The sequence below is a fragment of the Rhodnius prolixus genome, unplaced genomic scaffold, assembly GCF_049639745.1.
Source record: "Rhodnius prolixus isolate KJV_2025 unplaced genomic scaffold, Rpr scaffold_5, whole genome shotgun sequence".
Taxonomy (NCBI): domain Eukaryota; kingdom Metazoa; phylum Arthropoda; class Insecta; order Hemiptera; family Reduviidae; genus Rhodnius; species Rhodnius prolixus.
Window position 1 is genome coordinate 32,938,043 of NW_027411624.1, and position 11,560 is coordinate 32,949,602.

The 11,560-nt window shown below is 32.6% G+C and overlaps 1 protein-coding gene across 2 annotated transcripts in view; it reads left to right on the top strand.

Annotated features, from left to right (window-relative positions):
- The first annotated feature begins 2,390 nt into the window (after positions 1–2,390).
- Positions 2,391–11,560, top strand: part of LOC141458524 (uncharacterized) — a 158,182-nt gene continuing 149,012 nt past the window's right edge. Inside the window, exons 1-2 of one of the 2 annotated variants that reach the window (XM_074136622.1) lie at positions 2,391–2,641; positions 7,651–7,819. The gene's annotated coding sequence lies outside the window, so the exon portion shown is untranslated. The remainder of the gene's footprint in view (positions 2,642–7,650; positions 7,820–11,560) is intronic. The other variant, XM_074136624.1, reaches the window with a different exon arrangement.

The window sequence follows — 11,560 nt, forward strand, 5'->3', positions numbered from 1 at the left end:
AAAAGCAAAACCAGAGATAGAAAATAAAACCAAGCGAGCTGTGTTTAATAAAGACAACAATATTGTCTAGCTTACGGACAAAACTACATTATCAAATGTGTAATATATTTAGAACCAGAATTGTAGCACTTCCTATTTTATATCCTGGGTTTATGTTCGGATATATTCGGGTTTATATCCTGGTTAAAGCTTCTATCTTATAAAATCCAAAAGAATGGTAGAAAACGTCCATTATTTTTCGATTGTTTTTTAGTTTGAATGAAGTAAGTTTAATTTAAGATTAACCTTGTTTTAAATTTACTACATAACTTTAATGTTATACCTAATTTTATACGTTTAAGAGGCTGTTATTTTATAGAGTGTATAAAAAAATCACCTTTTTACTTCATAAATACGTTAAATGTATTGTGTGGAAGTGTGTGGGAAAACTACACAAATCTTCTGGTTAATTACTGCGCACAATTAAATTTGATGCCAAGTTCCTGTGGGGTTGGAAATTTAAAAGGGAGACTACAGAAAACATAAGCGAAATGGTAAGGGGACGCAACGCTTCTTTTAGAAAAAAAGAAGGATTAAAACATATTACAAATCGTGTGTGTGACAGACATTCTACTCTGGAGAAATGTGTGCGAGTGTATGAAATGTTCTGCTATCCAGCCTATTATAATTATAATTACTGGAGGGTTTATATCCTGGTTAAACTGTAGGGATTATATATACTAAAGAGGGAATTGCTGTACAAGTGTGAGTGTGAAAAACACAACTAGGATGATGTGAGCAGTGGTTAGAACTGAAATGATGACGCGTTTTGCCTCTTGAACGCCATCATCAGCCAACAAAGAGAGTGTTGAGCCTTCAGTCTCTTGTATAAAACGGAGTGGAGTCGCTTATAGTTGGACGCCTTTTTCTACGCCCCTAATCACATCGGTCATAACAGTCTCCATTATGCTTGAACGCCTTCCCACTACTCACGTTAAATTAAACGATACGACATTAAAATAATAATAGGATCGAATCAGATTTTGTTGAGAGGGGATTTTTGACGAAAAAATTCTTTGATAGGGCTTACTTCCTTTTTTGTTATTTCCATCATTCATTATAAATTCAGAATTTAACAAGTACATCCCAGCTGGTGAAAGAACTTTACATAAAGCCGTATACAGTATTTTTAATAAATGCCTCTCCAAAATATTTGTAAATTTTACAGAAAACAGTAAGCTTTAAGAATTTAATGTTAGGACTTAAACCAAAAATGAATACTAAAGTTAAAAAATAAATGTTTTGTGTTTTTCACTTTATAGTTAAAAAATGGACCGATTGCACCCTTTTAAGCTTATTTCTCTCTATACAGGCCATTACTTTTTATATTTCTGAGCCAACAATTTCATGCTCTTTGGAAATCGACAGTGTAAAACTTTTTTTTCTTTCTATTAGAACATTTTTACCAAATGTAAAGTACGTCACAGACTATAAATGTAATAATCAGAGGTTGATAGGGTTTGGGAAAAATGTGATTGGAAGAAACTCAAAATAGAAATCTTTGATTACTGATTGTGATATGGTTTCTTCTTGAAGGAGTGCACTTTTCTAAATAACTGCTGAGGACATTTTTCAGCCAAAACAAAGCGATCGGTTCTAACTGAGTTCAGATGTTCAGTTTCTAACTGTCTCGGCTTTTATGAAACCAGCACAATGATGCTCTAACAGTTCCATCCGTCGTGTAGGTTGACAATATTAACATGAGTGGAGTCAACCCCAGTGATGTACTCTCTAAAAGTAATATTTATTTAGTAACTGCTATTGCCAAGAAAATTGCGCGAATGGGGTTATCAAGAGAAAATGAATTTTTTTGTAGAGAGACATAATTAGCTGTTTGGCGAATTGAAATGTCAAGATCATTGCGAATTGTTTTGTCAAAGAAATTACTTGCAATGGTTTTTCGGTGAAGAATTTTGGACTATAATGATTAGATAATACGGTAGATAGTGGAGTGCTTGACGATCCTCACGACCTCACTCCATATCATTCCTAACCATCAATTTGGCTTTCGCAACAATCCGTCTACCGTTCACCAAGCCCATGGAGTTATAGGTAGCATCGCTTCTTGCCTTGAGCAGAAGCAGTACTACCCGGCGGCATTCTTTGATATTTCTCAAACGTTTGACCGGGTCTGGCGGCTGGGATATCTGCGGATACATAAAGGCTATGTGATGTAAAAGTAAAAATAAATTCCTTTATTGTAGAAGTACATCTTATTGAAAAAAAAAAACTTCATACATGTGCTAGAATTACAAAGTTAGGGTACAAGTGTTACAAGTTACATTATTCATATTCACAAGTGGATTGGATAGCTGCATGTGGTTTCAAAAGTCTCCAGCAGATAGCACTGCAGGGAACTTTATTGTGTACAGTGTACGCTGATACGAAACTGGTAAACTCCCGCCAATAAACGAAGAATAACTATACTCTATCAACTATGCCATTTTATTTAATTATCATTGATGCAGTGTAACCATTACCCAATACCCAGTAAAGGTCTCATTTAAAGAAATTAGGTTAATGGCAAAATTTTGGAATGATAGAAGTAGTGAAACTACCTACTGCTGAATAATTTGCGAAAGATGTATGTTTAAACAAAAAGGTGAGAGTAAATTTTAGTTTCAAAGAATCTTAACGGTTAATTTCAAGTGATTATACTATTCCAGTCCTTTTTTATTCATTAATATTTGAATTGAAATTATGCATAAAAGAATGATTCAGTTATACCACTTAAAATGTATGGTAACAGTTTTAACCTTTAGAAAAAGTTTTAACATGTAAGGCTTAAAGGTAAGTTACTTTTTCCATTCTTCCCTAAGCCACATAGACGTCTTTCCTATATAGTGTACCACTATATGGGTTATTTTGACTGGTATAAAACAAATGTGTGCTTCTCTGCTTAATAGAATGTTATTCTATTAAGTGCATTTGCATATTGTGTGTAAGTACAATGCGCTGTGTGAAAACTTTTTCTATTTGTCTTTAAAACGAAGCAATAGTTACATTTTAACTGACCGAAGTGTAATTGAAAGTATAATAATAATCATTGTGTTTTCTTTTATCCATGGGTTATTCTTTAATTACAAGTGGTAAGGCAGATGTTTATTGATGTGTTATTTACACTTCTGACTCGTTACACTCAGTGATTCTTTTTCTTTTCGTTTTTTATCAGTGTTCGGCTGTTGAAATTTTTCATTGGAATTCATTAAATGTATTTATTTGACAAATTTGTCTGAATGGTTGACTATTTAAATTAAAGGATTTCCACGTGGAACCAGATCCGCTGGTTCGTGTCCAAACTCTGCTGCAAGCTAGCTCTTTCTAGTATTTCGTCTCAACACTTCTCGATGAGTTTTCTCAGAAATAACGTTTCTGTTATCATAAATAATTATTTCTTGTGATAGATTTATTTGTATAATTTAATCAACTTTTGCTATTAACTCAGTACTATTAATTAATAGTAAAAAAAAATAGTGTAATAGTAAATTAATAGGTTAGCTAAGTTGGCAGCGCGATGGACTAGTTACCCAGTTAAATCGATACTGCCCTTAGATTTTTCTTTTAGGAGCCTCTGCATCTCACTATTAGGTGATGACAGAGTTGGCCTGTAATAAGAGAAACGTCTGGAGGTCGGCAGTGCACTAAAAAAGACTTCGGGTGCCATTGATCTCAGATGTTGAACGTTAGTACTATAGATAAACACCCTAATCCAGGATATTGGCTTTTGAGAGACCTTATTCATAGGTTAGAACTGTTTTCTTGAAAATGTGGCTAAGAAAGTGAAACTTCATACTACCACTTTGGAGGATGGGTGCATTATGGTTCCTAATTAGTCCTCACTGATTGTTTTACGTCTTCTAACTGGGGTCGAACTGAGCGCCGAGCCCTTTGTTCGCTTCTTTGACGTCTTACGAACAGAGCTGATGTGAATTTTGTTTTGGGAGGGGAGCACAGTGAGCCTCTTGTGGCCTGAATACAACTTCATTTCGGAAGCCTCGATTTTAGAATAGAATAGATGAACATCCGGTCTGAAGAAAAAAAAGCCTTCAGCAATATGTTTAGAGTTAAAAGTAATTATACCTTTTTACCATCACAAAACCATTTTTTAATCGAATTTGGCCCTTGGGATAGTTATCTACGAAAGCTTTTATTTGTTTCTTGCAAAAGTGCTCAAACTCCAAATAAAAAGCAAAATATAACTATAAACCTTGCTATTTTAAAGATCAGATATTCCGAACTAAATTTTTTCCTTCACGTAAAGATAAAAATCTTTCTCACCATATATTCTCTTTATAATATTTCAATAATAAATAGATTTAACTGTTATATACTCAAAAATAAAGACATAAATATCCATTATTGTAAAAGAGCTAATAAAATTATTGATTTCAAATGAAGATTTGTGTTTGTTAGATGTTTTAATAGGTTATTGAGACATTAACTTTGTATAAATTATGGTACTTTTTCATTTTTAAGATAGGTCTGGTACTTTTATCTGACTCAGAATTATAACTTATTTTTATTAATTTTCTTCAGTAAGTAAATGTTTTATTACGTGTTTTTGTTTTTAGATTTCTGCTTAAGTCTATTTAGATATCTTAAGTGTGGTAAATTCAGAAATTGATCACTGCGAGGTTTTAATGATTTGAACTTTACGTTTGTTTATCTTAAACTCAGTTACAATAGTTTACTCTTTGTCCTCTCTTTGTAAAATAAATATTTTTTGTCTAAGCAAAATACCGTTTCAACTCTCTATTTTCTCTTACTTGTAGAAGTAGCGGTCATGTCCAGTTTTTGAAATCTAATATTCGTTGGAATAACAGGGTAAATTCAATTTCAAGTCTCAAGTCGTCATATATTCTTTAGTAATACATAAGTAATTTGTAGAACCGTAGCTGTTTGGAGAGAACATAGGACTGTTGATTCTCCAAAAGGAAAAAGAGAAAAGTTTTATTCGGAAAATTGGTCTTAAATAAATTTTTACGTTCTCTTTCTCGTGGTCATGGTTATGTACTTAATCTGAATAAACATTTCCTGATTATTGACTTATTTAGGTTTCTTAGGTTTTGTTGATCACTCAGTTGGAAATTTGAAGAAAAAAAACCTTGTCCTTTGACAGTTTGCTTTATTTATATTATAAAATAGAATAGGAAGAAATGAAGCTGAAAGAAATATGAGAAGTGACATGAAAATTGCTGATTTCCTGCAGGTTTAGAGAAATTTCAAGTTTTGTCCTTTCTTTGGAATGAAATGGTCCAGACTATAATAGAAAGAGTGACACTGTTAACGAATTGCTGGAAGTGATGACTAAGCTTGAAGTGGTTTATATTAATAAGCCGGATTTCTGCTAGAAAGATTAGTTGGAAGCTTCTAAGATTGAAAGAATTTTGTGGTTATGCCGAAAATGCAAAAGAATTAACACTTCATTACACCAAATAATATTTGAAGACTTGAAAGTTTTTCCACAACATTCCACTACACTTGCCATTTACTTGGGTACAACAAAAATATCATGATTATTGAAGAAATAACATCCTTTATCTTTTTTTTTTTACTTTGTAAGGAAAGTATTGTACGACATGTCGCCGGAAGCTGAAATATATTTCAATTTAGTCCAACCTGAAGTCTCGATTACCTAACAATTGTTTTTCTTAGTGGTGGTTTTCTTAATGGTGAATCCAAAGATGTATTCCATTTCAATGAAAATGTTGGGTCGTTTGGCTTTCGTCTTACATTCTATTATTCATAGCTTTTAGTGAGTGATTTATTAATTAATGTCTGATATAAGCAATATTATTTCTTCCTTCTGAATTAATGAATCAGTCACCAAAAACGATGAACAATACTCTGCAAACTATGAAACTTTTAAATCTGCAACTTTATTATTTTTAGGTAGTGAATTTTTGTCGACACTTTATTATAGAAATACTACTTTCTCTTGAATTTGTTTTGTCAGGAAATAGGAAGGACTGAGAAAAAGGTATTAAACGTTTTTCTTTCTTGTTACTGTCATTATATATTGACGAAACTCTGATTGAAAAACTATAATTAAATATGTTACTTTGTGGATAAAATCCCGATGGGAAATATCGGGATTCCCAGTACGTAGAACCCAAACCCAATGATAAAGATTCCTTTTTTTTATAATAAATTCTTAATCTTGTTTCTTGATAGTCACTGGTTAAAAATGAAAATGTATATAATGTACAAGTTACATAACCGAGTTATGCGGGATGCTTAACGAAAAAAAAAACACCTCCGTTCAATAGAAGTTAGATGACATTAAAATATCAATGGAGAATTGTTTGTAAAAGAAGAAACATCCTGGAACAATGGGTCAAAGGGTCAAGTGGTTTGCGCTGCTTACACAAACGTGAACATGTTTGGATATAGTATGAATATATTGCACATAGGACCCGTATCACTTGTGTTGAATTTCCCAGAGTTCTTCGTCACCCTTCTCAAGTTTATGCCGGGGCCACCCTGTGAGTGAAACAGAAGTAGACATCCTCTTGTAATCGCTAACGACAACACTATATACTGTTGAGTTTGAGAAGCAAATCAGGCGCTAAACTAAAAAATTATATTATATTGTATACAATAAACTTTCATTTGTTAAAATTCTCGCTAAGGGGAAAAAATTGCTAATCTTCGACTCCATTAATATGTTATGTAACCATTTAAAAGTGTTAATAAATGTAGGTAATAATATGAAATATTTTTAGTGGTTGAGTGCATAATTGGTGGTTTCTCTAAGAATATCTTTTGTTCATTCTCGGTCCAGCTTAATATTCATTGAAATAATTTCATCTCACTTTTTCTTTCTCTTTTAGGAAGAAAATTAACATTTTATTTACATTAATAAAAATTGGCCATTTAAGTTTTTTTTTTTCATATAGCCAGAAAGTCGGGAGTATCCAGGGATTATTAGATTTTTCAAAACTGATAGAATACAAAATTTTTGCGACCTCTCCCAACGTTACTGATTTTCACAAGCTTGCTAAAACAGATGTTGTTTATTACAGAAACAGCCCATAAGTTTTTTTGCCGCTTGTAGGTACAGAGAGAGCTAACCCACTGTCTTAAGTGTGCCACTGGTTACTCAGACTTCAGAGAATGAAGTGCTCTCTATAGATAAAAATGAAGTGTCGAATGTAGTGTCAGAAAATTTATTTAGTTTAGTTTTTGATTGCCAATGGAGTATAGTTTAAGATTAGATAAACTAGAATCTGGTTCCTTACAACTTTATTCTGAATGTACCTGAGTTTACTAAGTGTAATGCGTTCTAAGTGACATATCCCAAATAATGTTCAAAATATAAGGAACTTTTTTTTTTTTCATATCTTCGACGGATTGCAATTGCTAATAACAGTAAAACAGGTGTAAACTTTTTCTTACCCTAATTTTCAAGGTTCTAACTTGCAAACTTCGAATGTTTTCAACTCCATTAGTCGTAAATTTATATATATTATAAAACATTTGTGAATATTCAAGAGTTTTATGCCATTAGAAAACAATGAACTCTGTATAATTTGCCAAGACGTTTGTTGCAATAGAAATGATCTACTTACTTAGCCAATTTAACATTTTTGATTTTGTTTTTATGGTTAGGTGCGCTGGACTTTGGTCTTTGTTTTAACTTAAACAAAATGAGACTCGCCATTGAGGTTCTTCTGTAGCTGTGTACAGTATTATTATCATCTCATTGTCTTCAAATTCAGCATAGTCAGCGTTTGTTATTCTCATGAGAACCCCAACGTTGCTTCTACTCGCTTGATATGTATGTATTTTGTAATTAAGTGTACGAAATATATTTTATTATTATTATTATTATTATTTAAAATTAAACGCCCGAGGCAATTTTAATGAAAGTTGTTCGTATGAATGGATCTGTTACCTCGTGCACTTAGAATATTGAGTCTCTCATATACCCTTAGGCAGGCAGATGTTACCCCAGTTAAAATGTTCACCATGTTTACCTCTTAGATATAGACTGTCGGATTATTGTTTCCACTTGAAATATCAATTTGATTTTTGCACTACGTTTCATTGTTGTATAGCAAGGTAAACACAAGCTATTATTTATCCAAGCAAAATTTATTATAATTAATTTTATGCGGAGATCCCGGTTCCGAACCCTCAGCTGCTGATCCCTTAGACTTCCTCTACCTCTTAGCTTCTTACAGCTAACTGTTCGGTGATTGGGCAGTGTTATTTATAAAGAAGAGGCCAGCAGTGCTCCGGGCGCCAATGATACGCTCAGATTTGACGCGCTTTAAATTAAAAAAAAAAAAAATCACGTTATGAGATTCTTTAGTTCCTAAAACATTTCGAGCAAGGTGTTTGGACCATGTAATGACTTCACCTCTCTCCGCAGTCTTCTTGGCTAAAATAGCAAGAGAAAAAATCAAATTTCTATATTGTGTAAGAACACCTACTTCCGAATTTAATAGAACTTATTAAAAAAAATACATTTTCAGACGTTTTCAATGATTTTAAAAGCTCTTGATGCTGAAATTTTGCAGCCTTAGTGGTTAGCTGCTACAACTGAGTGAAGTAAAAGTATAAATTAGAGCAATTTCGGTAAATCTGTGTAAATAGATCAAATTTCTTCTGAGTGCCGACTTCCTTCGCCATTTAAAAAAAAAGGTTTCTTCCCTTTATATTTGTACCAGCAGGGACTGGATGCTCCCTTCTTACCGACAACTCTTACCTGTCTTTTCACCAAGTGCAAACTCCGTGAAAGGAGCCAAACTATTTAGCTTAGTTCATCAAAGGTAGGTACTAACAGGGAGTTAATCCAGAAAGATAGTGATCAACTAAATAAGTTAGGTTTTAGATTTCATTGTCCATTCTATTTAGAATACCGACCGACATACTAGCTAACATGTCTTTTCAACATGACTTGTTCAATAGAAGGTTTTGCTATAACTTTTTACTTTTGCGGCTTACTAATGAGGCTGTAGCCTATCTTTTGAACCTTGCCGATTTTGACGACTACTTGCCCATCTTTTTTCCGAGTCCATTTTTCAGGTAAATAATTCCACATCCTTTTTAATACAGTTTTTGTTAAAAACCGGCTTGTCAACGCTTCTAATATTTATAAAATAGAATAATGCAGAGACCGGGTGTGTACATTTTCAACAATACTAAAAGGCTTGTTTACCTTTCATAAAGCTTAGCGAAGGTAAATATAAGGGCGAGTTAGAAATAACTAGGGCGTCTTTTATAGTATTGAATACTTCCGCTTTCAGTTGGCGCTGACTTAGGAATTCTCTTAAAAGTTTTGCCATCGTTGACTGATGTTTAGGAAGTGTAGTGTTCTTGTCGAATTCTAAACATTGAATTTAAATCAAAGATACATAATTGAGGTTCTCTGAATGTCTGAACAACTAAAAAATTGTTGAGTTAATTGTTTTGGAAATGAAAAATTGTTATTTTGAGATACCATTTGGAAATGTCAGCCTGCTCAGTCAGCTCTAATTTGGACGAAATACCTTAACCATATATGACTTTATTTTTGGGTTTTAGTTGATACTTTCATAATTTTCCTTAATATATGGAGAAAATTTCTTAATTTTTTTTACACATTTTACAAAATTTAATTCTATCTCTCTTTTTGCTCTAATTACAGTTATTTAATTTCTTTTTAATTGTTTACTGGTATGGATGTTGTTCCGACATTCCCTTAGAGCACAATATTTGCATAAACCAAGATTCTTTCCGAAGCGTAGTGTTGCTCAGAATTCTGAATATAAATACATCATTGGTTGCTCAGTTGGACTGTTTTTTTTGTAATTAGATGTTAATTAAAAGATGATTTCTCGATAAAGAATTTGTTTTTTCGAATCAAATATTTTTTCTGTCATTAAATTTCTGGTAGAACAGAATTAAGGTGTAAGTATTGAAATTATCACTAATCGAACTTTAAGCCGAATGAATTTGGCCGAGTCATCAGCGAATTCAAGTGTATACAAAAGCAATCACCAAGCTAAAACTTTTTTCAGGATATTCTATTTGTTCTTTGTATTGAATTAAACTATGTAGGTGAACACTACACCTTTTTAAGAAATATTGTGGCCCCCTACTGTTGTCAGGGGAGTTTTTTTTTTCAGGGATGGCATATTCTCCTCTAGTACTTATTCTTAGTAACTGCCCTTTGTTACCAGCATCCTTGGATATTGGCATCGCAGAGTCAGGTGATACAAAAGGCGTTGCCTACAACTCCCACAGAATCTGCCATTGCTCTTTAGGTCCCCTCTGAGAAATGTTTCGTGAGTAAACCTTCAAAATTTCTGGTTATAGTTGCTCTTATGGATCTTTGCCTTGCCTGCCACAAAACAGGAAGGCCGGTCTAGAACTTAGCTCAGGCTTCCTCTCCCACTATTTCTGCATATATGTTTCACTTTTGTTGAAACCACTTCCGCGAAGTGGTATCAGAAATCGTCCTTTTTTTTTTTGTTTTAATCAAATTTAAAATAATAATTTCTACTCAAGAATACTTCATATTATCTTGTCTCTGTGGCAGAATTGCTTTTTGTACTTGATTTGTTCTGTACAATGTTTCACTACTTGTAATACTTGATTTAAATGAAACCTAAGTCGAGTCACTAGTACGAGCAACTCCTGCTAGGACTGTATTTTGTAGAATGAATTGCTTTATTAGTTTTCCCCAATTTTGGTGCTTGATATTCTGCTGCTGTATTTGAAATTCCCTCTCAGGTATAATATACCTAAAGGTGTAGGTACTTTCTTGGTACTTAATCTTTCCTCTAAAGCTTGGGTAGTTATTCCTCTCATTGAATTACACTTTCCTCTTCCGAAGTCACCATTTGAGGGTGTTACTTAAAATATAACCACAACTTAATGCTCTAAACAACATTGTGTGAATCCCTGCTTTTTCTAAGCATGTTATTTTGATAAAAACCTTATTTCTTGAACCAATACCATTTACTTTCAGCCTTAGTTATTGATTGTATTTATTTTTTTTAATAAAAATATATTACTTTCAAATAATCATCTCTTTCTTTTTCGGTTTGGCATGTCATGACTACCAAGATCAAATCTCGCATGGCAAAGAGGTTGACGAGAATCTATTCTATTTCCTATTTGATATTTTATCATTCTCTATGGTCTTTTAAGTCGTTAGGACTTACATTCGGGATATATTCTCGCAACATTTTTATTATTAAATTTATTATTCGATCACAAACATTATAATTCTAACAGCTTCATAATTAAACAACATTAAAAATGTTTAAAGGAGTTAAGATAATTTTTCTGAGGAATCTTGAGTTTTGGTCAAGATTTCTCAGAAGTAATATCTTATTAACGACTGGCCAAAGCACTACCATCTTAAAGGAGTTAAATTAACTGCACTTGCATTATTTATTTACATCAGTTTGAATACAAAAATATACATTAAAATGAGTTAATCTAAGTTAAATATGTTATTTACAAATAAAGTTTTTGCCAATTTAGAATAAATCATGAAATAAATTCTTATAATCACTATTGCACT